The sequence below is a fragment of the Staurois parvus genome, unplaced genomic scaffold, assembly GCF_062004578.1.
Source record: "Staurois parvus isolate SC_StPar_1 unplaced genomic scaffold, SC_StPar_1.0 ptg000025l, whole genome shotgun sequence".
Lineage (NCBI taxonomy): Eukaryota > Metazoa > Chordata > Amphibia > Anura > Ranidae > Staurois > Staurois parvus.
The window spans coordinates 12173018-12200205 of record NW_028317821.1 but is presented as its reverse complement, the minus strand read 5'-3'; the positions used below and the strand labels follow the sequence as shown (position 1 = coordinate 12200205).

Sequence of the window (27188 nt, the reverse complement as noted above, 5' to 3'; positions counted from 1 at the left end):
GGCACCACTAAGGCCCCAGAAAGCCATGATACTGTCACAGCACATCGCATGTGAAGGATTGGCTTGGCCTAGATTCCGCAGTGAAGTGGTGACGTGTCACTCATTTCACTTCTCCTATCTCAGTCACAAGAACCCCGCACAGTGTAAACACTGCATCTGACAGATGTCTACACGTGACGTCAACACTCTCTGGGCAGCGCCAACTCTCATTGGCTAGACGTGAAACAGCCGGTCACCTGGCTACAGAAGCCGCGCCCACACGCCTGTGTCTCCGGTGCGTAAGAAGCTGTCTGGTGACCTCACATCCCTGTCAGCGTGGAGCCACGCCCACCTGACCGTGCGCCTGCGCAGCTCTGATCCATCAGCTTGGAACCCGGGGTAGCGGAATGACCCGGGGTACTAACTGTACCATGGAGTCGGGGCAGAAGGGGTCAGCGGACAGGTAATAGCGGTGTACTGGGGAATGAGGGCGGGACAATATTATCGTGCATAGAGCACTGTAGTCCCTCCTACTGTACGAGATTTCTGGTGTCACCTGTGTTTTATATGAGAGAAGTGTCAGCCGCCTGTAGAGAGGGGACACAGTAGCACCTATGTTGTCTTGACGTATGAGACCTGTATGTCTGGCAGTGGTGTCGATAGATCTCCTGCCTGTGTCTATAGCAGTCATGCTGGGGCTCATGTAGCAATAGGGGTGACTACCACTGTGGGGGACACAGTGGATTGCTAGCAGCCGTCGTACATACAGGTGACTGAGGGATGGGTACTTCCTTACCTGCTGGGGGATCAGATCCGATGGGAGACTCTGTTACTATGTTTACTGGCACAGTGACAGGGAACATTGCAGACATGACACCAATCACCAGTTTATACTGCTGCAGAAATTACATGTCTATGCCAGTTCCTCTCATGAATAGCTGTACTGACTGGGCTCTTTATTGGAGCCTGGGGAATACATGATGGAGGAATAAGAGAGAGGCGAGAGGAGAGAGACAGGGGGAGAGAGAGACGGAGGGGGGGAGAGAGAGGAAATGGGAGAGGAGAGAGAGAGAGAGAGAGGAAACTGGAGAGGAGAGAGACGGGGAGAGAGAGGGAATGGGAAAGGAGAGAGACGGGGAGAGAGAGAAAGCAGTAGAAGAGAGAGACCAAAAGGGGAGAGGAGAGAGAGACAGGTGGAAAGAGAGAGACATGGAGAGAGAAAGCAGGAGAGGAGAGAGACCAAAAGGGGAAAGAGAGAAACATGGAGAGAGGGAGCAGTAGAGGTGAGAGACCAGACGGGGAGAGAGAGCAGTAGAGGTGAGGGGAGAGGAGAGAGAGAGACGGGGAAAGAGAGAGACACGGAGAGAGAGCAGTAGAGGTGAGAGAAGAGGAGAGAGACCAAAAGGGGAGAGGAGAGAGAGACACGGAGAGAGAGAGAGAGCAGTAGAGATGATAGGAGGGGAGAGAGAGAGCAGTAGAGATGATGAGAGAGAGAGCAGTAGTGATGATGATGAGAGAGAGAGAGAGAGAGAGCAGTAGAGATGATGAGAGAGAGAGCAGTAGAGATGATGAGAGAGAGAGCAGTAGAGATGATGAGAGAGAGAGCAGTAGAGATGATAGGAGGAGAGAGAGCAGTAGAGATGATAGGAGGAGGAGAGAGAGAGAGAGAGAGAGAGAGTAGAGATGATAGGAAGAGAGAGAGAAGTAGAGATGATAGGAGGAGAGAGAGAGAGAGCAGTAGAGATGATAGGAGGAGAGAGAGAGACGGGGGGAGCGAGGGCAGTAGAGGAGAGAGACGGGGGGCGAGGGCAGTAGAGGAGAGAGACGGGGGGGCGAGGGCAGTAGAGGAGAGAGACGGGGGGGCGAGGGCAGTAGAGGAGAGAGACGGGGGGGGAGAGCGAGGGCAGTAGAGGAGAGAGACGGGGGGGGAGAGCGAGGGCAGTAGAGGAGAGAGACGGGGTGGAGAGCGAGAGCAGTAGAGGAGAGAGACGGGGGGGGGAGAGAGCGAGGGAAGTAGAGGAGAGAGACGGGGGAGAGAGACGGGGGGAGAGAGAGCGAGGGCAGTAGAGGAGAGAGACGGGGGGAGAGAGAGCGAGGGCAGTAGAGGAGAGAGACGGGGGGAGAGAGAGCGAGGGCAGTAGAGGAGAGAGACGGGGGGAGAGAGAGCGAGGGCAGTAGAGGAGAGAGACGGGGGGAGAGAGAGCGAGGGCAGTAGAGGAGAGAGACGGGGGGAGAGAGAGCGAGGGCAGTAGAGGAGAGAGACGGGGGGAGAGAGAGCGAGGGCAGTAGAGGAGAGAGACGGGAGGAGAGAGAGCGAGGGCAGTAGAGGAGAGAGACGAAGGAGAGAGAGCGAGGGCAGTAGAGGAGAGAGAGGGGGAGCAGTAGAGGAGAGAGACGGGGGGAGAGAGGGGGAGCAGTAGAGGAGAGAGAGGGGGAGCAGTAGAGGAGAGAGACAGGGAAAGAGAGGGAGCAGTAGGGGAAAGAGAGGGAGCAGTAGAGGAGAGAGACGGGGAGCAGTAGAGGAGATGGGGAGAGAGAGAGCAGTAGAGGAGAGAGACCAGTAGGGGAAATGAGAAGAGGAAGCTGTAGAGGAGAGAGAGTGGGAGATGAGAGAGACGGGTAGGGTAGAGGAGCTAGAGCGCATGAGGAGAGAGACCAGTAGGGGAGAGGCAGAGAGGAGAGAGACTGGTAGGGGAGGGGAAAGAAGAGGGAGCAAGAGAGGGGAGAAGAGAGTGAGAGCGGCGGAGAGGGAGAAATCTGCATCTGATTGGCTGAGTTGGAAATCATGATGTCATTTGCCTGTCTGTAATGAGTGACATAAAACAATATGTCTCAAATGGACACGTTGTGGTTGAATTATTAAGACAAAGGTCACAGTGAGAGCTGCCGACACTGTAAACTGTGTGTTTTACTGTGGGCTAGTGTGAATATAGTCTAACTTAGCAAAGTCAATGTTCTCTTTACTAATGCAATGTGCACTTATCTTACTAAAAAGGGTGCAGCTGTGTTCACTTTAAAGGCCCGTTCACACCAGCACCCTCTATACAATGCCAATCAACAGTGCTGGTATGCTGATTACAAATTGGTGCAGTGCAACACGTTTTGGTGTGAGCAGGTCCCCAGTACCCAATCATGTGGAAGGGGAATGGTAAAAACAGTAATTTTGTCTACACAGGACAGGATGATTGAAATGAACACAACTTCACCTTATTTGTTTAGCTCATAAAATATTCCCTTTGCAAAGTGAACTTTTGTGAACTTTACATCTTTCACACAACACCAGGATGTGTCAAAAACACAGAGGAACAGAGAACAAGGTCTTGTCACTTGTTAGATCTTTAACACATCTGATTGATTACAGACCACACAATAGGCATATATTTGGTTGGATCATAATCTTTAAAGTGGTTGTAAACCTCAGACATGAAATATGAACAAAACATATCCCTCTATAGTGTGTACTTATCTCAATCCAGAGCACTAAGTGTCATTTCTGTCCACTTCCTTGTTCCTCTGCTATAAGCATGAGTCACTTCTGATGAGTTTTCCTGACACCAAGAGAAAAAGGGTGACGGGACGACACAGTATGTGATTGACAGCCTCAGCTCTGTTCCTGTGTTCTGGGGTGTCTTTTCCCTCCAATCCGCTCTCAGAGCTTTCCTCACTGATGTCACTTCAGATCCCCACCCCCTGATTTTCAAAGCTGAGAGATTGTGTGTAAATTCTGCACTTTGAATGGATGTAAGGGACAGATGGCTGTAGATAGACAGGTATAACTTATGTAGGAGGATTTGTTTAATCTCTCTGTATCACCTGAGGCCAGTCACTTCACTGGGTATATGTAAAGGTTTACATCCACTTTACAGTAGGTTGCAGAAATAAAATGCATTTTCTGCTAAGTACAAGTAGGTTGCCAAGGCCCTAGTCAGACCTGTACCTTGCGGTGATGCACAGTAAAGCTTGGCCATACATGGATCAAAATTTGGCCGATTCATCAAGGACTGGCAAAATGTCAATCCATGTAGGGGCACCCTGGTGGTACACAACCGATCAACTTGTGTACAACCAGCCTGTTGTTTTTTTTCCAAACAATTAGTGCCACCGGCTATAGCCTGCAATGCAGATCATTGTGTTCTGTCACTAGGGAAGGCTTCCCACTGTCAGAACACAATAGCATTGTGAAAGGGATTCCCCATCAACACCAGCTCTGTTGATGAGGGAATTGGCTTACTTAAGACACGTGTTTTACTGCAATGCTGAATCTCATGAGAAAATGTGGAAGCGGTCATTGCTGGTTTCTTTCTGAAAATTTTGTCATTGTCTGCCCTTTTTTGGTGATGTCATTGGGCTGAAAAAAGTATACATAAAAAAACTTCTTCCTTTTCCTTGACTTTCCTGATTATACATATACAGGCGTACCTCGGTTTACGAATTTAATGCATTCTGCGGGACTTTTCGTATTGCGAAAAATTCATAAACCGAAATGTGGTTTCCCATAGGAATGCATTGAAAACCAATTAATCCATTCCGGAGGTCATAAAAAAGTAAAAATATTTATTTTTTCTGTTCAAAACTCTTTATAAAGTGCACTTTAAAGGCATAAATACCTCTCTTTTTCAGTCTCTTTCCATCTCTAGTACTAACTTTTTGTTTCTCTTCTTTCTTTCTACACTTCACTCTTTCCTCTTAGTCCTGTTAGGTACATTGAATTGTATGAAGGTGCCTCTTAATGTTCTCCGTATCTTACCCAGGGGTACCTCTTGGGGAAATGTGTTCCTGGCATCTCCATATCAGCTGATGTTGATCCTTTATTTTATTCATTCAGTACAGCTCCCCGCAATTACTCTTCTGAATCGTCTTTATGCTCGGAATTTCTCTTTGACTACTTGTTCATGTTATTTTGTCTCTCTTGTTTTGTTCTGTAAACATTGCTGCAAAAAACATAATAAAGACAAATTTGGTATAAATACTGTAAAGGAACATGATTAAAAAAAAAAATTTGTAAATGCATTGAAAACCAATTAATCCGTTCCGGAGGTCAGAAAAAAGTCTTATCTGTTCCAAACTCTTTATAAAGTGCACTTTAAAGGCATAGTACTGTACAGGGACATGATTACAAAAAAATTTGATAATGCACTGAAAATCAATTAATCCGTTCGTATTGTGAAAAAAAATTTATAAACTGAGGCATTACTTTCAATGGATTTTAATTAATAAACTGAAAATTATGTTTACCGAGGCGTTCGTAAACAGAGGTATGCCTGTATGTCACAAATCAGTGATTTAAAGTTTTGCATCTTCAGATTTCTCTTAATGGGTGTACTTTCATCTTGATGAAGTCTTTTGGTCAGAAGCTTAAACCTGGCCCTTCCTACATACCTATTGGTCCAAGGCTTTAGTGGGCAGCCTCAGTGACCAATAAAGAAGTGAGAGGAGGTAGGGTTAAGTTCATCAGCTGGTCTGCATTTGAATATTATAGGGCCCCAGATTTGAAGGCTGTTCTTTGGAACTGAAGCTTCTAGGAGCATATCTGCTGCAAGCTTACTTCAATGTAAGTAAAGATTTGCTTTGAACCTTTTTATAAAAAAAAAAGATTTACTTTGATAGTCAGCGAATGTGTTTTGCTTATTTACTAGAGCTGATCTTAGATATCATGAATGTGGTGATGAGAGGAATACATTTTTTTTCTATGCTCAATGATAGCCTTTTATCTTTACTTTTCCTGCTAAGAAGAGAGATCTGTTCATTTAATATTTGTGTCTTGTTTTTTGAAAATGATCAATGGTCTATACATCTCTCCTTTTGAATGGTTTAGTTTTCCAGTCTAATGTTCATTATTTGCAGGTTTTTATTTCAAGACTAAGTTCACTTTTTACTAATAATTGTAGTGCAGCCAAGGGGCCCCATTAGTTAGTACTGCATAGAGCTTTTAATAGAAATTGAGTGTAGTTTAAATTCCATTTCCCTAGGCAAATGGTGTCTTTGGAAAGCCTGGTTAAAAAAGCCGTCTCCTGAGTGATCCCTGTGTCTGGCATAGAGAATGTAAACTAAGCTCAGCTTCTTTAAAAAAGCACTATGATTTGTAAACGAATAGGGCTCATAGACTGCACTGTGACTTTTAGTGCCGGTTTATATATATGCAGATTTGATGCCCTTTGAACCGCAACCAATCCGCATAACGTGAAATAACATTGCTTTACAATGGTGCCTGTTCACATATGTCCGGTGCACTGGCAGTACAGATTGAAAACGTCCTCTACGATTTCTGAGCAGTACGGTCAGGTTCAGGTGCAGATTACTGGCTATTGACTTCTATGGGAATCATTTTTAAACCACGCATGTGTGAACAGGATAAAATCCTGACTTAAACCTGTCCTGAACCTGATGTAAACCTGACCTGATCTGCTGAACAACTGCTGTGTCGATTAGCTGTGAAACCTGAGCTTCAGCCCTGGTTCACACTGATGTGCGGAATTTGCAGCGTTTTCTGTGCGAATTCCACACCGCATCAGAATCGCACCCCGTTCATGCGAACCGCTGCGGGTGTGTATGTTAACAACACCCCGAAATCTGTCCGCAAAACGCGGTGCAATGTGCAGAATCGGATCGCATAGGTGTGAATACCCATGCAATCCGATTCTAGTACGGACCAAAAAAAAGGGTCCTGCACAATTTTTGTGTGGGTGCGGTGCGATTAGAGCCATACAAAATGTATGGCTCCAATCGCATCGCACACAAATCGCATGTGATTTTCACAGGAATGTAATGTAGTTCCTGTGCGAATCACATGCGATATACCGCATATATGTGAACCCAGGCTCAATCCGCACCGACATGTGTGAATCAGTTCTCCGTAAAAAAGTTAGCCTTTATGTAGCATAAAGAGAAAAAGGAAAGTGAAGGTTGTTCAAGGATGACTCGGCAGTATCAAAATAACACTTCATTCATAAAAAAACTATATTTTATTGCAAAAAGTCATCTAAAATATAAAAAGTTATATAAATCACAGATCCAAAATGATATCCCCACCTATGAATATATTTTTAGGTATAGAAGTAGCAAATGGCAGTTGCCCTCTATCCAAAAAGTCAACACATTTCATGGTTGTTGTTGCCGCTTCTTCAGGACATTTTCAAATTACAGATGCCTTATCACATGTAATTTCAATCTAAAAGTCAAAAATACAAACATAAGTACATTGCATAGGTTGGGGTTTAGAATTTACCAAAAGGTGATTTTTTGTTATTGTGGTTCTTGCATAAGCCTAATATAAGGTGAGCTAGGTTTGCCGGGTATATCCTTTATTTTATATATATATATATATATATATATATATATATATATATCTCCAGGGTGGTGTTATGGTGTTGCTTTTCTAACATTGATTTGTTGGTACATATAGTTCTATCCATTTGCATGATACAACACATGCTGCTACCTCTGCAGACTCCTGTGACTGCTGGATAACTGGGGGGGGGGGGGGGGTGCTCTCTGTTTGCTGTCTTTTTTTTTTTTTTTTTTTTTTTCTTTTGCCTCCCCATCCTTAGGGTCCTTGACCATCTCCTCGATTATACTTTGTTGTTACGTGTAGGTACGTGCGTTTTTTGTTTTTTTTCTTTCCTTCTTCCTTCTCTCTTCCCCTCCCAGACTGGATAGCATCTATGTTTTTTTTTATGTCTTTCAAGTATGATTACTGATGGATAGTTGTGAATTCTAGACACCAATCTATGCAATGTACTAATGTGTGTATTTTTGACATTTAGATTGAAATTAAATGTAATAAGGCATCTGTAATTTGAAAATGTGAAGTCCTGAAGAAGTGGCAATGACCGCAAAATGCATTGACTTTTTGGAGAGATAATTGCCATTTACTACATCTATACCTAAAAAAAATATCCATAGATGGTGATATCATTTTGGATCTGTGATTTATATGACTTTTGATATTTTAGATGGCTTTTTGTAATATATACTTTTTTTTTTTTTTTTTTTAATTTATGAATTGTGTCATTTTGAAACTAATGGGTTATCCTTGGACAACCTAACTTTCCTTTTTCTCTTTATGCTATATTTTTAGATTGGGTTGATGACCGATCAATATAGAGTTAGCTCTTTCTACTATATTGTCCTCTCACACACATATGTAAATCATAGAACTTAGCCTTTAGGCATTTACTGAATATAAATAATTGTTAATATAAAAAACAATGTACCGGTATGTGTGTAGAAGCACTGGTGGTTATTTACTAAAACTGGTTCACACAGAATCTGGTGCAGCTTTGCATACAAACCAATCAGCTTCCAGGTTTTATTGTCAAAGCTTAATTGAAGAAGCTGAAATTAAAAGCTGATTGACTACCCTAGACAGTTGCATCAGATTTATAGTGCTCCAGTTTTAGTAAATCTCCCCCACTGTCTGGTTCCATCCTACACTGTTCTGGTATGCAGCATTGTGACTTTAGTTCTTCTGTTAATTACCCTGTGTAGCAGAGTATAGCAAGTGGTCAACCTGAAATTTATAGAGGCCCCTGACACTTCTAAAGGGTCACAAAATAGCAATGCATGTTTTTCACTCCAAAAATGTTCTGCTGCATTTTTTTTTAGCATATCGCAATGCACACTGAAGAAGTTACAATAACCACCAGCACTGGGGTCAGTGAGTGCAATTATAACCCACAGCACTTGCCAATGATTGCAGTTATAACCCCCAGTACTGGTGTCAGTGAGTGCAATTATAATCCCCAGTACTTGCGAATGAGTGCAGTTATAACCCCCAGTACTGTTGTCAGTGAGTGTGGTAATAACCCCCAACATTGGTGTCAGTGGATGCTTTAATAACCCCCAACATTGGTGTCTGTGGTAGCTTTAATAACCCCCAACATTGGTGTCAGTGAATGCTATAATCCAAACACTGGTGTCCGTGGACGCTATAATACCTCCCCAAGAGTGGTGTCAGTGGACGCTATAATACCCCACAAGAGTGGTGCCAGTGGACCCTATAATACCCCCCAAGAGTGGTGTCAATGAATGCTATAATACCCCCCAAGACTGGTGTCAGTGGACTCTATAATACCACCCCCCACACACTGGTGTCAGTGGATGCTATAATAACCCCCCACACTGGTTGGTGTCAGTGGATGCAAAACACCCAACATAGGTGTCAGTAGTAGCTGCAATAATAACACCCAGCTTCAGTAAACACAATAATAATATCAACTTTGGTGTCAGTGACTACAGTAATTACCATCATCACTGGCGTCAGCAGATGCAATAAGAACACCCAAAAATGTATGTCTATGGACACCATAATAGCTCCTAGCATTGGTGTCAGTTCTAATAACCTTCCCCACATTGGTGGATACTGAGAGTGAATTATAAACACCACCCCCTCCCCCTTCCCGCATTGGCGATCAGTGGCAATGAAAGTTTTTGTTTTCCGCAATCCTCTCCCTGCATCAGTGGTCAGAGCATTGAAAGTTAAATACACACCCCCAGCAGTGAAAGTTAATCACCCTTCCTGCATTGGTGGTCATGGCAGTTAAGGTTAACCCCTAAGTTATTTTACTTGCATGCACAGCTAGTATGTTTTTCAAAACTTATTGCCAGGAATGGCTTGTACCTTTATAGTAAACCAAGTGAAGGTGCCAACCATCAGTGAGGAACAAGTGGTCTCGCAAACAAAGCCCTGGGCAGATTTTGCCTCGGACAAAATTTCATTTCATTTTTATTCTGGGCTTGATAAATTAGCGATCATCCAGATTTAGGAGCATGGTCCTTTCTGCCATGTGTTCTATACCTCTGTCTCAGATAAGGAACATTGGACATGGACCTCTTGGGTTCCAGACTCAACATCATGGTCCAGGGCTTTCTAGCTATCACAGGCGATACCATGATGACTCAGTGGGAACAAGATGGAGGGTGTTTCATTGTTTTCTCTGAATAAGCTCTGTACTCAAACCCCATCATGCTTTTGACAGATTGTCAGTAAGCACTTCCTCATCCTCTGGGTTCTCTGTCTGAAGGATCTCCTGCTTCTTTGCCATGGCTTTCAACACCTCACCGATTAAAGGATAAGTTCACCTTTTAGACAAAATTAATAAATGCACATTTTTTTTTTTTTTTTTTTTTTGCAGGTAAAAAAAAAATGTGCATTTATTATTTTTGTCTACAGGAGCCTGGAAAGCATTGATTAGCAGATATTCTGACAGGAAGCTTCATTGAACTACCATGTAACATGTTCCCAAAGGTGAACTTATCCTTTAAAGCTTGGGAATAACGGAACAGAACCCCTTTCCAAGGATCTAGGTTAAAGTATAAGTTCACTTTTTGGAACTTGTTACATGTTCCACCTGTTTTTAGGGTGGAACATGTTCCCATAGATACATAGCCCCCCTCCCCCTCCTCTGACAGATAGTATTGGGAGAAGTCTCCCCGTACTATCTGTCAGATTTGAAAACGGCGCAGCCGTGCGGGGCTCCTGCACACGGCCGCATCATTCAGCCTGGGTTCACACTGATGTGATGCGGAATTTGCAGCATTTTCTGTGCTGATTTCGCACCACATCAGAATCGCACCCAGTTCATAAGAACCACTGCTGGTGTGTATGTTAACAACACCCCGAAATCTGTCCGCAAAACATGGTGCATTGTGTAGAATCGGATCGCATAGGTGTGAATACCCATGTGATCCGATTCTAGTGCGGACTAAAAAAAAGGCTCCTGCACCTTTTTGGTGTGGGTGCCGTTCGATTAGAGCCATACAAAATGTATGGCTTCGATCGTTCGATCGCACCGCACACAATTTGCATGTGATTTGCAGAGTAATGTGGTGCGGTTCCTGTGCGGATCACATGCGATGTACCGAACCGCATATGTATATACATATATATATATATATATATATATATATATATATATATATATATATATATGTATATATATATATATGTGTGTGTTTATGTATGTGTGTGTATATATATATATGTGTGAACCCGGGCTCGTTCATGGATTTCCGTGAATGAATGAGCGACAAGTCCCGGCAGCCTTACCAGCTGTTGGCTTGTAGTTTTCAATGAACTACCATGGCGCTATGGAGCACCGCGGTAGTTCATCGAAGCGTCTTGTCAGAATATCTGCTTGGCCGTACATCCCGTACGTCAAGCAGATATCCTGACAGGTCTGCAGGAGTCCTGCATGGCTCCTGTAGACAAAAATAATAAATGCACATTTTTTGTTACCTGCAAAAAAATGTTCATTTATTATTTTTGTCTAAAAAGTGAACTTATCCTTTAAATCAGGTAATTGGCTTCCTGTGTGGTCTACCATTGTAACTGGCAAGCATATTTCTCAGGGTGAGAGGCAAGGAAATCCCATGCCAAGTGTTTCTCCAGGGGATGAATCCTGTGTTTTTGTTTTTGCTTTTTTTTTGTTTGTTTGTTTTTTGTTTTTTTTGTTTTTCAATACATGGCCCTGAGTAACCTCAAGTGCCAAAGTCAGCCTTAGTGATCCTCTTTTCTACACTTGTTTATCTCTCAATCCTGCTTCTCTATGGCTGGCTGTAACAGCATAGCTGTTAGGGCCGTACGCTTCTCTAAGCTGAAGTTCTACTGTACCCCTCCTTATGTGATATTTTCTGTGGGATGCATCATGGCTTTGTTCCAATCCAGTCTATTATCACACATGGGAAGTGTTTTTCTGATGGCGCAAAGCAATTCTGTCCCAGGTAGTTTTCTGTGGGACAAAGATTTTGTTTTTTTTCTCCAATCCAACCAATAAACCTTTGGACAATTAGTTACTATTGTGGTCCAGTTCTTCATTGGAGTGACCATTGTGTGCTAAACATGTCTAGCATTTAGGCATGTCAAGCATTTTTTTTTTTGTTGAAAAGCTCCTCTTGAATGCACTGGTGAAGGTGTGTTTTGTTTTTTTTTTTTTTTTTTTTTTTTGTATTTCAATGGTTTTTATTAATTTTAAACAGTATAAAACAGAGGCAACAGAGGCAACAAAACACGCCCACGCAGGGGCTATCAATTGCACCGATAGAAAATGCATAATAGAGCAGACAACGCTCTAATTCCAATAAGGCAAAACGTATGCCCGCGCAGGGGCTATCAATGGCACATAGGTTACAATAACATCAGTGAAACTCAGATTATCGCACCTAAAGACAGCTGTCCACTGTCACATCAAAACAAACAGAAAAGGAAAGAAGAAAAGCAGAGAAGAAAGAGAGAAAAAAGAAAAAAAAAACAAAAAAAAAAACAAAACAAAAAAAAACACACACCAAAGAGCAAGGGTCCATGAGCGCCAATACAAGACTCCTTCACCTCCCTACACTGGCAGGGGGGAGCGTGGGAAAGGCATATTGCAACCACGGCTCCCATATTGTCAAAAATTTATGTTGAGAGTCGTTGCATATACTCGACATCTGTTCATTGAGCATCATAGTAGTCATACGATCCCGCACCCCCTGAAAAAGTACAAACGGACTCTTCCAGGCCTGGGCAATTGTCCTAGTGGCTGATAAAAACAAATAGGAAGCCAACCGCTGCTGACGAGCCAAGAGGCCCGGTATGGGGCAATGAAGCAAAGCATACCGAGCATCCCGGCGTATGGAGAGATGAAACAAAGTGAAAAGGAGGCCAAACACACGAGACCAAAAACGAACCAACCTCGGGCATGACCACCAGATATGCAGTACATCGCCACGATGGCCACAACCCCGAAAACATCGATCACTACAGGCAGGGTTAGCCTGGGCCAAACGAGCCGGCACCCAATACCAACGAAACAATACCTTATAGGCTGCTTCCAGCGTGGTCGTATTAAACGAACATTTAGCTATGAGTGACCAGGCTTTATGCCAGTCCTCCGGATCCACAGCCACTCCCAGGTCGCGTTCCCACTGAACTACATATGAAAGAGAAGTGTGCGACGAGCATCTGTTCAAAGCTGCGTAAAGAAGGGAGATAAGGCCCGGGGCGCCCGGACGCTGTTGGCAAAGCCGTTCAAAGGCAGATTTCTGATATGGGAAAGCAGAAGTGGCCCTCAGCGAGAGCAGCCAGTGCCGCAATTGAAGGTACCGAAAAAATTCCGCTGGGGGAACATCCCGAGACTCCCGGAGGACATTCCAGGTGGGAAAGGACCGAAAAATCAAAAAGTGTTGCACCTGTGAGAAACCATGAGCCACCCACCAAGAAAATGCCCTCGGGTGATCTAGACCCGGCGGGAAAAGAGGATTATTAACGATTGGAAGCAAGGGCAAGAAAGGCGACATCAGACCACTGGAGTAACGTACCGAGTCCCAGACTCGTAGGCCATGGAGCAACATCGGACTCAGCACCGTAGGGCGCAGGGCAGGGGGAAGCCATAGAAGTGTCGATAGTGCGATAGGGGCACAATTAGGTAGTTCCAGCAGGACCCAGAGAGGAACGTCGGAGGAAGCGTGCAACATAGACAGCGGGGCAATTTGGCTCGCCTGATAATACTTAGTTACATTGGGTACCCCAAGACCACCTTGGAGTCTATGAGCAAAGAGCGTATTTCTAGAAACTCTGGGATGCTTATTGGCCCAGATAAAACGCATAAACTTCGCCTGAAGCAACCGAAGAAAATGAGGGGGAACCCGCACTGGGAGGGTGCGAAAATAATATAACAATTTCGGCAAGATGGTCATTTTCACTGAGTGAACCCGTCCTATCCAAGACAGGTGCGGAAATTGCCAGGAATGCATAAGAGAAGATAAGGAGCTAAGCAAAGGATAATAATTTGCAGCAAAAAGGGAGTCATAGGTGGGGGTCAAGCGAATGCCCAAGTATTCAAGAGAAGAGGAAGCCCACCGGTAAGGGAAATGGGATTGTAGGCGTGAAACCAAATCTGAAGCCAAAGTAATATTGAGAGCAACGGTTTTATCCAAATTAATACGTAGACCCGAGATCAAGGAAAAGCGCTCAAGAACCCGTTGCAAATTAGGAAGCGTCGTCAGAGGATTAGTAAGGGTCAAGAGGGCATCGTCCGCAAAGAGGCTCAGCTTAAACTCCTGTCCCGCGTATGGAACCCCCGATACATTGCAGTCGGTCCGGAGCGCTAAAGCCAGTGGCTCAAGCGCCAGGACAAAGAGTGCCGGGGACAGTGGGCAGCCCTGCCTCGTCCCTCGCCCAACAGGAAAGGGATCCGAGAAATATCCAGCGTATTTAACGGAAGCCGAAGGAAAGGAATACAAGGCTTGAATCCATGAGAGAATAGAATCCCCAAAACCCCAGCGAGACAGCACAAACCGCAGATATTCCCAGGATAGAGAATCAAAAGCTTTATAGATGTCCAAGGACAGTAAGAATCCTGGGATTTTCCGTTGTTGCAGAAAATGTATAAGATGGACCACCTTACGGACGTTATCACCCGCCTGCCTCCCGGGGACGAACCCTACTTGGTCCCTGTGGACCAGGCTACACAAATTTATTGATGCGAAAACTAAGGATCTTGCCCAATATTTTCAAGTCTTCATTAAGAAGAGAGATGGGCCGGAAGGCTTGCGGTTCCTGGACATCATCGGTCGTCTTAGGAATCATAGAGATATGTGCCCTAAGTGCGTCCGGAGAGGGCAAGGACCCCTGTCGTAACTCATTAAAGTAGGCAGCTAAAAAGGGTGCCAAAAGGGCTGAGAATTTTTTATAATAGAGACCGGAGAAGCCGTCTGGACCTGGGGCCGCGGTGGACCGTAAAGATTTGATTGCTTGTAGCACTTCCGGTACGGTGACACCTGCGTTGAGGGCCGCCTGTGCTGCCTCTGTTAATCCAGGAAGATGGAGGTCCTGAAAGAATGCCTCTGCCTGGGCCACAGGGAAGGGATCTGGGGCAGCATAGAGGCGCGAAAGGAAGTCCGAGAATCGGGAAACGATCTGCTGGGGATTAGAAGTACAGCCACCCGTGGAAAGTCGAAGCCGAATCGGTTTATGGGGTTTCCCCACAGAATTTAGTTTCCTGGCTAGCATGGGACCGGGCTTATTAGCACACGAATAGAATTTATGTTTGGTCCAACGCAAGGCCCGTTCCGCCTCCGAAGAGGCAAGGAGGTCCAATTCTGTCGCCAGAGCGTCCCGAGCGCGTTTATGGGCCACGGATGGAGATGACTTCCAACGCGCATCCGCAGAGGCCAGGAGAGAATGAAGCTCCGAGAGTCGACGTTCCCGCTCCCGCTTCCGGACCGCAGCCAGCTGTATAACATGACCCCGCACCGTGGCCTTATGCGCTTCCCATAGGGGCACTGCTGAAGAGACCGATCCCGAGTTTTCCGTAAAGTATGTCCGTAAGAAGAATTCTATTTCTTGGCAGGTAGCCTGAGTGGTCAGTAAAGAGTCATTGATGCGCCAATGAAAAGGGCGTCGTTCTGACCCAGAAAGGGCAAGGAGGAGTACCAAAGGATCATGGTCTGACCAGGGTGAGGAGGGAATAGTTATCCGCCGGACCGAGGGGAGTTGCTGGACCTGCATGAATATATGATCAATTCTACAAAAACTGTCATGAGGGTTAGAATAGAACGTAAAGTCGCGTTCAGTTGGATGAAGTTCCCTCCAGACGTCCGCTAACCCCGCTGTCCGCAAAAGAGAGCGCATACGTGCCTCCAGCACCAAGTCATGAGAGGGGGTCGCTCCTTGTGCGTAGCGCCTATCCAGTGTGGAATCCAAGGTAACATTCGAATCCCCCATAACAAGAAGACCCTTAGAGTGTCGAGAAATAATGGTGCAAAGATGTGAAAAGAATTTATGCTGGAAACGGTTAGGCGCGTAGTAAGAGACAAAGGTAACCTCCTGGTCCCAGAGGGTGCCTTGCAGAAGCAAATACCTGCCCGTGGGGTCCGCTATATTCCGAGCACAGACAAAGGGGAGATTGCGTTTAAAAGCTATCAGAACACCCCGACGCTTCTCAGGAGCCGAGGCCGTGTAAAAGATGGGATAGTGAGGTGAAAGATAACGCGGAGCGGAGGACTGAGAAAACCTGGTCTCCTGTAGACATACCACATCAATTTGTTGTGACTTGAGATGATGAAAAACTTTAGCCCGCTTCTGAGGCGAATTGAAGCCTTGAACATTATCAACGCAACACGCTCAGCAGAAAAAAGCCCAAAGCAGCCAGCAATTTCCACTCCCAATGGCGATCGGACCATGGCGTCCCGGAACCCTGCAGAAAACAAAAACAAAAAAAAAACTGAGAAAAAGAGAAGAACAAAGAAAGAAAAAAGACACAAAAAGTATACACAACAGTGCAATCGTGTCACACCAATGGTGACGTGCATCCTACACATGAAGGATACAGTTAGGGGTAACTCTACCACCGGACAAATGGCTGCAAATGGAAACATCAAAACAGAAGCCCTCAGGGGGCACAAAGGCAATGTACATAATAGAATATAGTAAATCTTAATAAACTAAAAGTCCCAGGAGCAGGAACCTCCGCGACAACCTCCCCATAGAAACCCGGAGAACCACAGGGGCCAACCCCCCTCCACCCAACCAGGCCCACCGGGTCAACCTCCCACCCCGGAGCCCAAGGGAACCATCACCCAATGCCACAAACGTAGACCCAAGCACCATCACATGGACCCAAAACAGGCTGCGGCAGCAAAAAGTCCCGATTCCTAAGTCCAGGAAGAGACCCCCCCAACCCGGGATGAAACCCAAAAGGGCAAGCCGGAGCAGTCTCAACCTAGAATGTTGACAAACCGGGGAGGCCCTAAGGGCCAAACTCACGATCTCGTCAGGGTAGTCCCTCGGTGAGACAATATGTGGGAGTTCCAAGGCGCATCTTCAGCCTGGAGAAGAACAGGAAGGACTTGATCGCGAAGGGGTCTGAGGGAGAGCCCCCCTCCTGGTGGACGACCGCTCCCAGATGCGGCCCAGAGCGGGCGGCCTTGCCGAGGATCCAGATGAATGAGCCGGGCTCCGATCAGCAGCTTCCGGCGAGAGAAGATGTAGAGATTCCAAGAGAGAATGGGCCTCCTCCGGCGTAGCCACAGAATGACTGCGGCCCTGGTAGGTGAAGGTGAGGCGGAACGGAAAGCCCCAAGCATATTTAATTCTGTGTTTCACCAGGACCGAAGTGAAGGGCTTCAACTGGCGTCGCTTCTGGAGAGTGGTCTGAGAGAGGTCTGCGAAAAGCTGGTAGCGGTGCCCCTGGAAGCTAAGATCAGGGTTATTTCTGGCCGCCAAGAGGATAGTTTCCTTAGTGCGGTAATAAGTAAACTTGATGATAATGTCCCTCGGGGGCCCATCCGGTCGTCTGGGGCCCAAAGAACGATGTATGCGGTCAAATTCGAGCCGGTCAATGGGAATAGCGGGTGTCAGCTCCTGAAACAGAGCAGTAGCAGTGGAGGTAAGATCCGTGACCGTTTCCGGAATACCCCTTAACCGCAAATTGCCACGGCGGGAACGGTTTTCGAAATCCTCAAGCCGCAGTAGTGCGTCCGCCAATTCCTTCTTAAGGTCGCACAGGTCCTGTTCGTGATTTTCAATGACCGTGGCAGCAGCGTCCATTTTATCTTCGAGATCATTCGTCCGATTGCCCAAATCCCGAATTTCCCGCGAAAGACGGTCGGCCAGCTTGGAGGTAGCGGAGGACAATTCTGATTGCAACATAGTTTTAAAGCGGCGCAGGAGCTCGGCATCCCGCAGGGATGGAATGTGCGACTGCCGGGATGGCTCGGGATCCAGGTCCTCCCCACTGCCAGGATCCATCTCACCTGCAGGTAGTGATGGCAGGGGACCCAAACTTGCAGCCAGGGCTTCAGCTGTTGTCCCGGGCGAAAACCGCGGCCGGGGTCCTGGAAGCCTCCGGCGGCCGGCCCAAAATCGAGGCCGCGGCTTCACCCGCGATCTCCGGCGGGTAGGCCGCAACCTCCCGAACGGTCCGTCGGACACTGGAGGTGCGGGCAGCCGGGGTTTTTTTCCCCATCAGGGTGCTAGGACAGGGGGACAGGTAGGAAGCGGAGGGACCCCCCCCTGAGGGTCAGAAATCGGCCGATTTGTCCGGTGGCCGAGACAGTGAATTAATAGGCAGCCATCCTGGCTGCTGCTCACGAGCGCCCCCCTTTTTTGTTTTTTTTTAACCTGTACGAGCTCCTCTTCTAATTTTCCTATTAACACCTATGTGTGCATGGACACCTAGGCCAACATAGAGGTTTTTTTACAGGATGAAAAAAAAAGTTGAATGCTTGTAAAATAGGCGTTTTCTAAGCCCTGCGTGCATGAGCCCCTCTAAGAAAGTAATGATGTTGCTTAAATATACCGTACTTTAGCCTATGAATAGTGTTTTGTACTGTTTTTGTTTGCTTGGAAGGAAAACACCTACTTGGTGGTTATACTAAATGGCCACAGATTGGCTAGGGGCAAGGGATTTAGAGCAAAGGTTTAGCTAGGATATCAAGTAAACTTCAACAAGGAATGTGTAAGATTGAAAAAAAAATTGCACATGCTTTACCATACTGTTAGTTTTTATTAACTTTAAATACAATACCTGCTATGATTTACACAGTGCTTATACTGTATATACCGTAGGTAGTGTGTGTGTCTAGATAATATAATACTTAAGGCTCCATGCACACTAGCATTTTTTTTTAAGCTAAATAAATCCTGGATATGAAACGCTGGTAATAGCATTTTTTCTTTTTTGTAGCATTATAGGAGTATTTAAGAGCGTTAGAGTTTTATTAGCATTTTACAGTACATGGTGAGGGGGAACAAAAACTAGAAAAAAGCTGTTAGGACCGTTTTAGCATTTTTTTTCTGCTGGAAAAACGCTCTAAAAAACTCTACAAAAACAATTTTTTTTCTGCTCTTAGACACTGAAGCTCAAAAAATGCTAATAGCCAAAAGCAGTGTGCTTGGACACATAGGATAACACTATTTAGCTTTATTCATTTTATTTATTAATTAATGCCGATTATTAGCTTCTAGTGGCTTAAAACGCTAGTGTGCATGAAGCCTAAACATTCTAGTGACAGATACATACAGTTGTTTAGTAAAACATATGCAGTAATAACCAGAAACATTAGGAGAGAGATCTTAGTAGTTTGTCAAAATGGAACCCAGCAGTGGGACTGGCAGAGAAGGGTAGCCTGAGGAATTGAGGATGGATTGGAATGGTTCCAATTAGGGGAAGGTTGGTTGTTTGTTTTTTTTTTGGTTAGAATGGGGAATGGTTAGAACCTCTTTTTAGAATTTACTGCTATCTTTCCACAATATATTTAAAATATTTCTAGCCTACTCGTATTATGCCCCATTCACACTAGGGCGCTTTAAATTGCGTGCAGAATCACCACAATGCTGCCCGTGATTTCAGAACACTCTGCTAAAATGACAAATCGTGGAGCCATGATAAATCACACTGCAGTCGCAGCAAACCACATTGGTCGATGTGTGTCACCCAAAAGAAGTTCCTGAACACGTTGTGCGATACAGTTTGCCGCATTTGCAGCATGATTTATTACGTGACAGTCGCTGCAGAACCACACCGCATTTTCAGGTAACATTAAAATGAATGGCACCTAAACAAGCAGTTCCGTGATTTGTCAGTTTAGCAGAGTGATTTGAAATTGTGGGCAGAATCGCAGCCTAATAGGGGTAGGCTGTACTAAGCTGCACATGAATAAATAGGAGTCTGTATGGATACTCCTATTCATTCACAAACCTAAAGCATTGCAAACACTGTTTACGAGTGACCAGAAGTGATTTCTCTTTATGCCCATTCAAGGAAAGAAAGGTGGGGTGGTAAATACCTTTTTTAGGTGAATAGCTGTAATCAGCGAATTGTCATTGGTTGTCATTGAGCTATTGGCAGTGTCTGCTAAACAATTCTGCTATACAGTCATGGTCATACAGACCTAGCCAGCTGGTAGGTCCATACAGCATAGAAAAGGGTACTGACAGTGAAAGGGTTAAATCCAGCTGTAGGTTTCAGTATGCCCAATGTGTCCTCTTTTTGGAGAGATTTAATCTCATTTCATCTCCAAGACAGGAAATGATGGGAAATCTCCTGAATGAAATATGGCACAAAAAAAAAAAAATAGTGTTTTATAGGATGAGTTTATCAGCTGCAGTGTACAAGAGCTCTAAACAAGATACAGGGGGAAATCCACTTGTAAAACTAAAACCAGCCATAGATGGATCGAATCTTATGCAGTACAGCAGGGATCAGACGAGATTCGATCCATCTATGGACCGGCTGATTTACAAGTCGATCCATAGACAAGCAGCATGTCGGATTTTTAGCATTGCGATTATAGTTCCCCTTCTGTCTGGTGGATCGATTCGGGTGGAAGCCAGGTGTAAACGTGACCGTGCATAGAGGAGAGCGGGCAGTATCTGTTCTGTATAAACGGAGTGGACACGGACCAGCCATGTGCCTGGTCAGCGGAGATCAGTGGACAGATTCCCCACTGAAAAAATGGACTCCTGGTGGAGTCCGTCCCGTGTGCAAGGGGCCTAAATCTACCCCCTGGAGTGTTTGGAGCCACCAGCTTTGCTGATCATGCAGGGGCTACCTGGCCATGTCCACAAACTGCAGACAAGTGGGCGGGACATGTATCATGCAGGTCATCATTCTCCCCCCATCCCCCCCAAGCCTGCCTGACTTGGCACTGCCCACTTAATTGCACTCTGTAGACAGGTTCTTGCAAGATCATTGGTACTGGTGGCTCCAGAACAGTGGGTGCAGTTTGCACAATCAAACAATACTGTTCCCAGCTGAAAAGCAGATTTTATCTAAGGCAGACCATGTTTGCCACATAGAATTTTATGCCTTTTATTTTTTTACCTAACCGTACAGTTATCCGTTAATAACAGTCGAAAGATTAGGATGTGCTGAGGAGCTTAAAGGGAAACAGAAACATTGTGGTTGGATAAATCTGACCTGTACTGATGTAAAACACTGAATGTTTCTTACTTCGGTGTCATTCTGGTGTGTATTAAAATCATAGGTTTTTTTTGTTATGGGTATTTTTTTTTAATTTTTATTTTTTGTCTGAAATGACAGGCTGTGTCTGTTGTTATAAACAACATTTTCTGTCAGATGTTTTTTTTCTGTTGGAACCCTGACAGAGAAGACTGACTTTTCAGCAGAAATAGTGATCTCTGTGATAGAATTACCTATTGGACTTGGTAAGAAAATAGACATGTCAGACTTCAGCTTTTCTCAGAATTTAAGTTAAAGTGTATGTATACCCAAAAGGTTTTCTGCAGCAATTTGCCATAGAATGTGATCTGATCCTTATCTAAGTCACAGTTGACTTTAATTAGCTTTTGTTGAAGTAGTTAGTATATGGCAATGGTGTCAAACTCCAATTTCATTGCAGGCTGCATAAGTATTATGGTTTCCCTCAAAGAGCGGTGGTATCTGTAAGACTAGATGTCCAGAGCACTCCATCTTCCCATATATCAGATGTCAAGGGCCCCTTCACTATCAGACGTTGAGTTCCCCACCCGCCCTTACATTAGAGTGCACCCCTCTTACCTTGGGCCATTGCCAGGATAAAGCTTGGGGCAAGGCGGTGTACCAAAAAGTACAAGGTCTGGAGGAGGACCAGAGGAGGGCTGGAGTCAGCTGCTGGAGTCTGCTGAATGCTGAGAGCAGGGGAGGTGGAAACAAGGGGGTGCTGCAGCTTCACAGAGAGGCACAGGATGTGTAGGAGGAGGTCTGTTCTTTCTGCTGCCAACTGCTGAAAAGGGGGGGGCGGAGGGGACGAGCCTTCCTGCAGCTGCATGGGGAAGCGCAGGATCTGGCGGAGGAGTTCTGTCCGCCTCGCTGCTGAGACAAGGTAGGGGCGCAGACGAAAGGGGTGCTGCAGATTAATCTCAAGCCTTACTTCCACGATCCCACTAATATCTTTCACAACCAAAAGCATTTTAAGGGTGTATTTACCCCTGAAAGAGAGAGAGAGAGGATGTAGGGCAGGGGGGAACATTTGCTGGGGAGAAAAAAAGTAAAAGTGTGTGTGTGTGTGTATTTGGAAAGTAAATGTTAAGAAATCTTGTGTAACTCAGACCCTATTTCTAAAGTAAGTCTAGATGCTCGTAATGGTTTGGACTGGATATAAAATGGGTTTTTAATTCTCAAAAGTATCCATGCGGAGTTATTTAAATATATGGTGGAAAAAGAAGTAAAAATAAGATTATTAATTACTCTTGAAATTCAGAAGATAATCGATTTAGGGAATAAAGACCTAGAACAAAGAAAAGTAGAACTGGATAACCAATATTATGATAAGGAAGTGATGAGATTGACAGATAGAGATGCATATTAAACCTTGAAACGTTATCCTAGATATATACAGTAAAAAAAAAAATGCTTTGGAACGCCTTTTCCAGTTCAGGATTAATTACCAAAAGTCAGAAGCCTTAGGGGTCTATCTGTCATGTTCCCTATCTATTATGCTAAAGGCGGACTTCCCTTTTTAGTGGGCAACTACGCATATTAAATATCTGGGCATTTATCTGACGAAGAGACTGGAGGATGTTTTTCAGTTTAATTTTCCACCGTTACTGACGGATATTTGAAAAGACCTGACGAATTGGCATGAATGTCTTACCCAGACTCCTTTACCCGCTACAGGTGTTACCGATCCGTGTTCCACATGCATTTGAGCTTTCTGTAAACCGCTGTATCTCTGATTTCATCTGGGCTCATAAACCTCCCAGGTTGTCTCGAAACTTAAGGCTCCCAAAGTTGCTGGGGGGTATGGCACTACCGGACGTGGGGTTATATCACGGTGCATGCCACCTGACCAGAGTGTTGGACTGGTGTAGGCATGGGACGTTGAAGCAGTGGGTTCGCCTGGAACAGTCATTGGCAGGATTACCTCTTGGTTCACTGTCTTGGTGTCAGGAGGACCTGCTGTTAGCGGTTTTGCGACACCCTATGGTGGGGGAAACGTGGAAGGTGTGCCAGAAAGTATTTTGCACCGGGTCTTTAGCTCCAATGCCTCCCCTTTGACCCCCGTTGTGGGGAACCCTGCCTTTTTGTTCAGGTCTACGAGGGCCGAGATTTCAGGTCCTGAGATCGCTGGGATTCTATCAGGCCTGGCATTTTTTTTAATCACAGGATGGTTGGATTTCCAGGAGCCAGCTGTCTGAATCAGTGTCATTTGCGGGATCTTTTTGGCATAAAGTGCAGTTATCTCATTTCTTTGGGGCGCTGCCGGCAGCGCAAGCATTTCGGCAGATACTTACTCCCTTTGAGATACTTTGTTCGGAGGATTCCCCGATTCATCATGCGATTTCTAAAACTTTTTTGTTATCTCAGTCTTCGCCGTATGAGTTATCTTATATTTGCAAATGGGTACAGTACTTGGGACTACGTTTTACGGACGCACAGGTAGAGAGGCTTCTCAAATTTTCTTTTAAATGGTCGATCTGCACTAAGTTTCAGGAGTCGGGCTTTAAGCTGCTGATACGCTGGTATTACACTCCGGCTAGATTGCAGGCGATGTTTGCTCATTGTAGTGATCGCTGCTGGCGGTGTGGGGAATATTCTGGCTCCTTGCTTCACATTTTTTGGTCCTGCCCTCATTTACAGGGATTTTGAGATGGTGTACACCGTATCGCTCAAAAATTTACTAATCGTGTACTTGTCAGGGACCCAGCTTTTTGACTTTTGCATCACCACAGTTTTCCGGAAAGGTCCTACAGGCACTCTATTCTACCTCTACTGTTGACTGCAGTGAAGAGCTGTGTCCCCATGTTTTGGAAACAGACACAGGCCCCGACTATTTCGGTTTGGCTGCGGAGAGTGGCAGAAATGAATGCCATGGAAGATATAGTGGCAACAGACAGGGGTGATCGGCAATGCTTCCTTAAGAAATGGTATTATTGGCACGAGGAATATGCTTTCCTAGTGGTATGATTCTTTGGGGTTTTGCTCTTGGTCCTAAGAAGCTGTGGGTTTGGCCCGGGAGGGGATGGTGTTGTATGTATTCCCCCTTCTGTGCCCTATCCTTGTCTTTCTCCTTATCTATATATTTTTTTTCTCTCTGATTTTCTTTCTTCTTGTGGTTTTTCAGATTTTATACTTTTGCTCCTTTTGGGGCCTCTCTTTTGTCTAAAATGGAAAAATATGCGGTGCAGCTGGGGGCACAGGTACCCTTCTGATCTAGATTTAAGTGTCCTTAAAATATTTATATCATCTTTTTTATGTGCTTTATTTTGCCTTGAATAATCACGCTCAAGAGTATAATGGTCGTTTAGAATCTGGTCTACGTTCTATTTGTCTTTGACCTACGATGACTTACTGCTGATATTTGTTGTAATATGTTCCTGTATGCTGTATATCTCTTTGGATACTGTTATGTTTGTACTGATGTCAAAAGCTCCAACTAAATAAGGAATCTGCAAAAAAAAAAGCATTTAAAAATATAAGTAGCATAGGAAGGGTATTTTTTAAATTGTACAAGATCTTGTAGTATTAAATAGTCAAATTCCAATTTAGTATTTGTCAAAGATTCTTAAAAAAATGAACACCCACCAGGTAGACTGCTTGTTAGTGGAATTAGTTCTACAACTGCTAGATTGGGAAAATACATGGAATATTTTGTGTAACCTTTAGTGACTTTTACTATCTTAGAGATACAAACATTTGTTCTACCTTTTAGAGGAAGTTGAACATTAGAATTTTCTGCTATAGCACAGGTGTCCAACCTGTGGCCCAAGATGGCTATGAATGCAGCCCAACACAATTTTGTAAATTGACTTAACCACTTGCCAATCATGCTATAGCTAAAAGATGGCTACAACACGGCTTTCCAGTTCTGGGAGGGCGTCTGTGGACATTCTGCCACACGCTCTGTTACCACTGTTTCTAGATCATGCTAAAGGGCCAGTCAGAGCAGCCCTTTACCATGTGATCAGTTGTGTCCAATCACAGTTGGTCACATGTAAACAGGCTTGCTGGTTATAGTCCTTTTCCTTTCCTCCATTCTCTGTGTGAGGAGAGGAGAGCTAATCACCAGCCAGTCTGTCAGCACTTTGTTTACACTGATAATCAAGGCACTGATCATTGGTGCAGCCCAGGGGCGGACTGACAACTTATGGGGCCCCCGGGCAATAGGGGATCATGGGGCCCCTGTGTCCTTGCCCAAACTCAAAAAAGCCTATGAAAAAGGTACCAGGGGCATCTTATGGCGCCCCCTACTGACCCCGGGCCCTCGGGCAGTGCCCGAGTTTCCAAATGGTCAGTCCGCCCCTGGTGCAGCCTCATCAGTGCCTCTCAGTGCAACCTCATCTGCGCACATCAGTGAAGCAAAAAAATTACTCATTTGCAGAATTTTTTTTTAACAGAAACTAAGAAACATTTTCTGTCTTCTCCTTTTTTTTTTTTTTTCTTTTTTTTTTAAGAAGAAGAATTTAAAAAACCCAGTAGTGATTAAATACCACCAAAATAAAGCTTTCATATGGGTACAGTGTTGCATGACCACTCAATTTATATTAAAAGTGTGACGGCGCTGAATGCTGTAAAAGTGCCTGGTATTTAAAAATCTCCCACTCTTCACAATCACCCCTTATTCATGTTGTCAGATTTCAGCAGCACCTATATTTATGAGCAACTATTTTCAATGATGAAGCACACGAAGGGCAAAATTAGAAGCAAAATATCGAATGATCACCTTGTGAATTTGTCTAGAATTGCTATTAAATCCATCAAACCAGATATCGATGCGTTTATCAAAAACAGCATCAAATATCACTCCGTTTTATGTTGCCCTCTTTTTTACTTTGTAATAAAAAATATTACAAAAATGTAAATATTATTAGATGGATACCTTATCTATATCAGTGATTCACTTGTGATCCTTATTGTCAAGTGTATTTTATGTTTGGCCAGTTCCTCTTCTTTTAGTGTGGCCCAGGAAAATTTTTTTTATTTTTATTTTTTTTGTAACATGCTTTTTTCTGGTAATTTATACAGTGCTGACAGTTCACTCAGTGCTTTATGTATTCTAAATCCACATCTTTCCTGCCCTCAAACTGTTTATACTCGAAGGTCTCTATATCACTCACATACATACAGACATATACTAAGGCTAATTTAGACAGGAGCCAGTTAATCTACCAGCTAGTCTTTGTAGAGGAAACCAGAGTACCTGGAGGAAACCCACGCAAACACAGAGAGAACACGCAAACTCCATACAATTTTGTAAATATTTTATATGAATACTTAAAGTGGTTGTAAACTTGGACATGTTTAAAAAAAGAAAAGAAATCCCTGCAAGGTAAAGGCATAATGTGCAACTATGCATATTACCTTAGAACGAAGCCCTCCAGTGGCGTGCTGCCACCACTGGCAGAGCTTCTATCTTCACCAGGTCTTCTTTTCGGGTTGGCATGCTCTGGCCGCCTGACTGGCCACAGCGAGATGACGTCACTCCCTTGCATGTGCGCAGAAGTCATGGGCACGGCACACAGCTCTAAAGGAACAACACAGGTATGCTATTCCTTCAGAACGAATGCGCTGGTGACATCAGCGGTTGCTTGCTGTGTGAATATCTCCTAAACACCTGCAGGTTTAGCAGATTTCCACTGTATCCACAGGTAAGTGTTATAGGCTTACCTGTTGGTACAAAAAAGAAGTTTACTACCACTTTAAAAGGGAAGGAAGTTATTTGGAAAGGATTGCCTTTAGTTACATCTATGGAAACTATTTATAACTGATATAATAATAATAATATTATTATTATACAGGATTTATATAGCGCCAACAGTTTGCTTAGCGCTTTACAGTATAAAGGGAGACAACACAGTTCAATACAAGAGGGTTAGGAGGGCCTTGCTTATGGAGCTTCCAATCTAAAGGTGAGGCAATGAAAGATCTAATATTGTTTTTGGAAATAGAAAATAAGAATGAGTTAGGTATTGAGTTACTTAATTTTTTTTTTTTTTAAGAAAGTCTTTTTATATCACAGCAAATCTGTGGAGGAATATAATATGTATGCTAAAACCAATTTTAAAGCCATGGACTGGATTGGTTACATTCCTCTCTCTAGTGATCACCACCCTTAAGTGGTTAAGTGGTTATTTAATAATCTCAGAGGATTATACGTATATCAGGAAATTTGTGACACACAAAGAAATAATATACTGAAAGATCGAAGTATGAGATACAAGAAATAAATGCTAGAAAAAACAGATTAAAAACAGCCTTTCTCAGCCAGGGTTCTTCCAGAGGTTTCTA

General features: G+C 44.4%; 1 protein-coding gene across 1 annotated transcript in view; it reads left to right on the top strand.

The window, feature by feature from the left end:
- Nucleotides 1-304: 304 nt before the first annotated feature.
- The window catches only part of SLC41A2 (solute carrier family 41 member 2), a 148203-nt gene continuing 121319 nt past the window's right edge, over nt 305-27188 (top strand). The window contains exon 1 of the mRNA XM_089651842.1: nt 305-442. The gene's annotated coding sequence lies outside the window, so the exon portion shown is untranslated. The remainder of the gene's footprint in view (nt 443-27188) is intronic.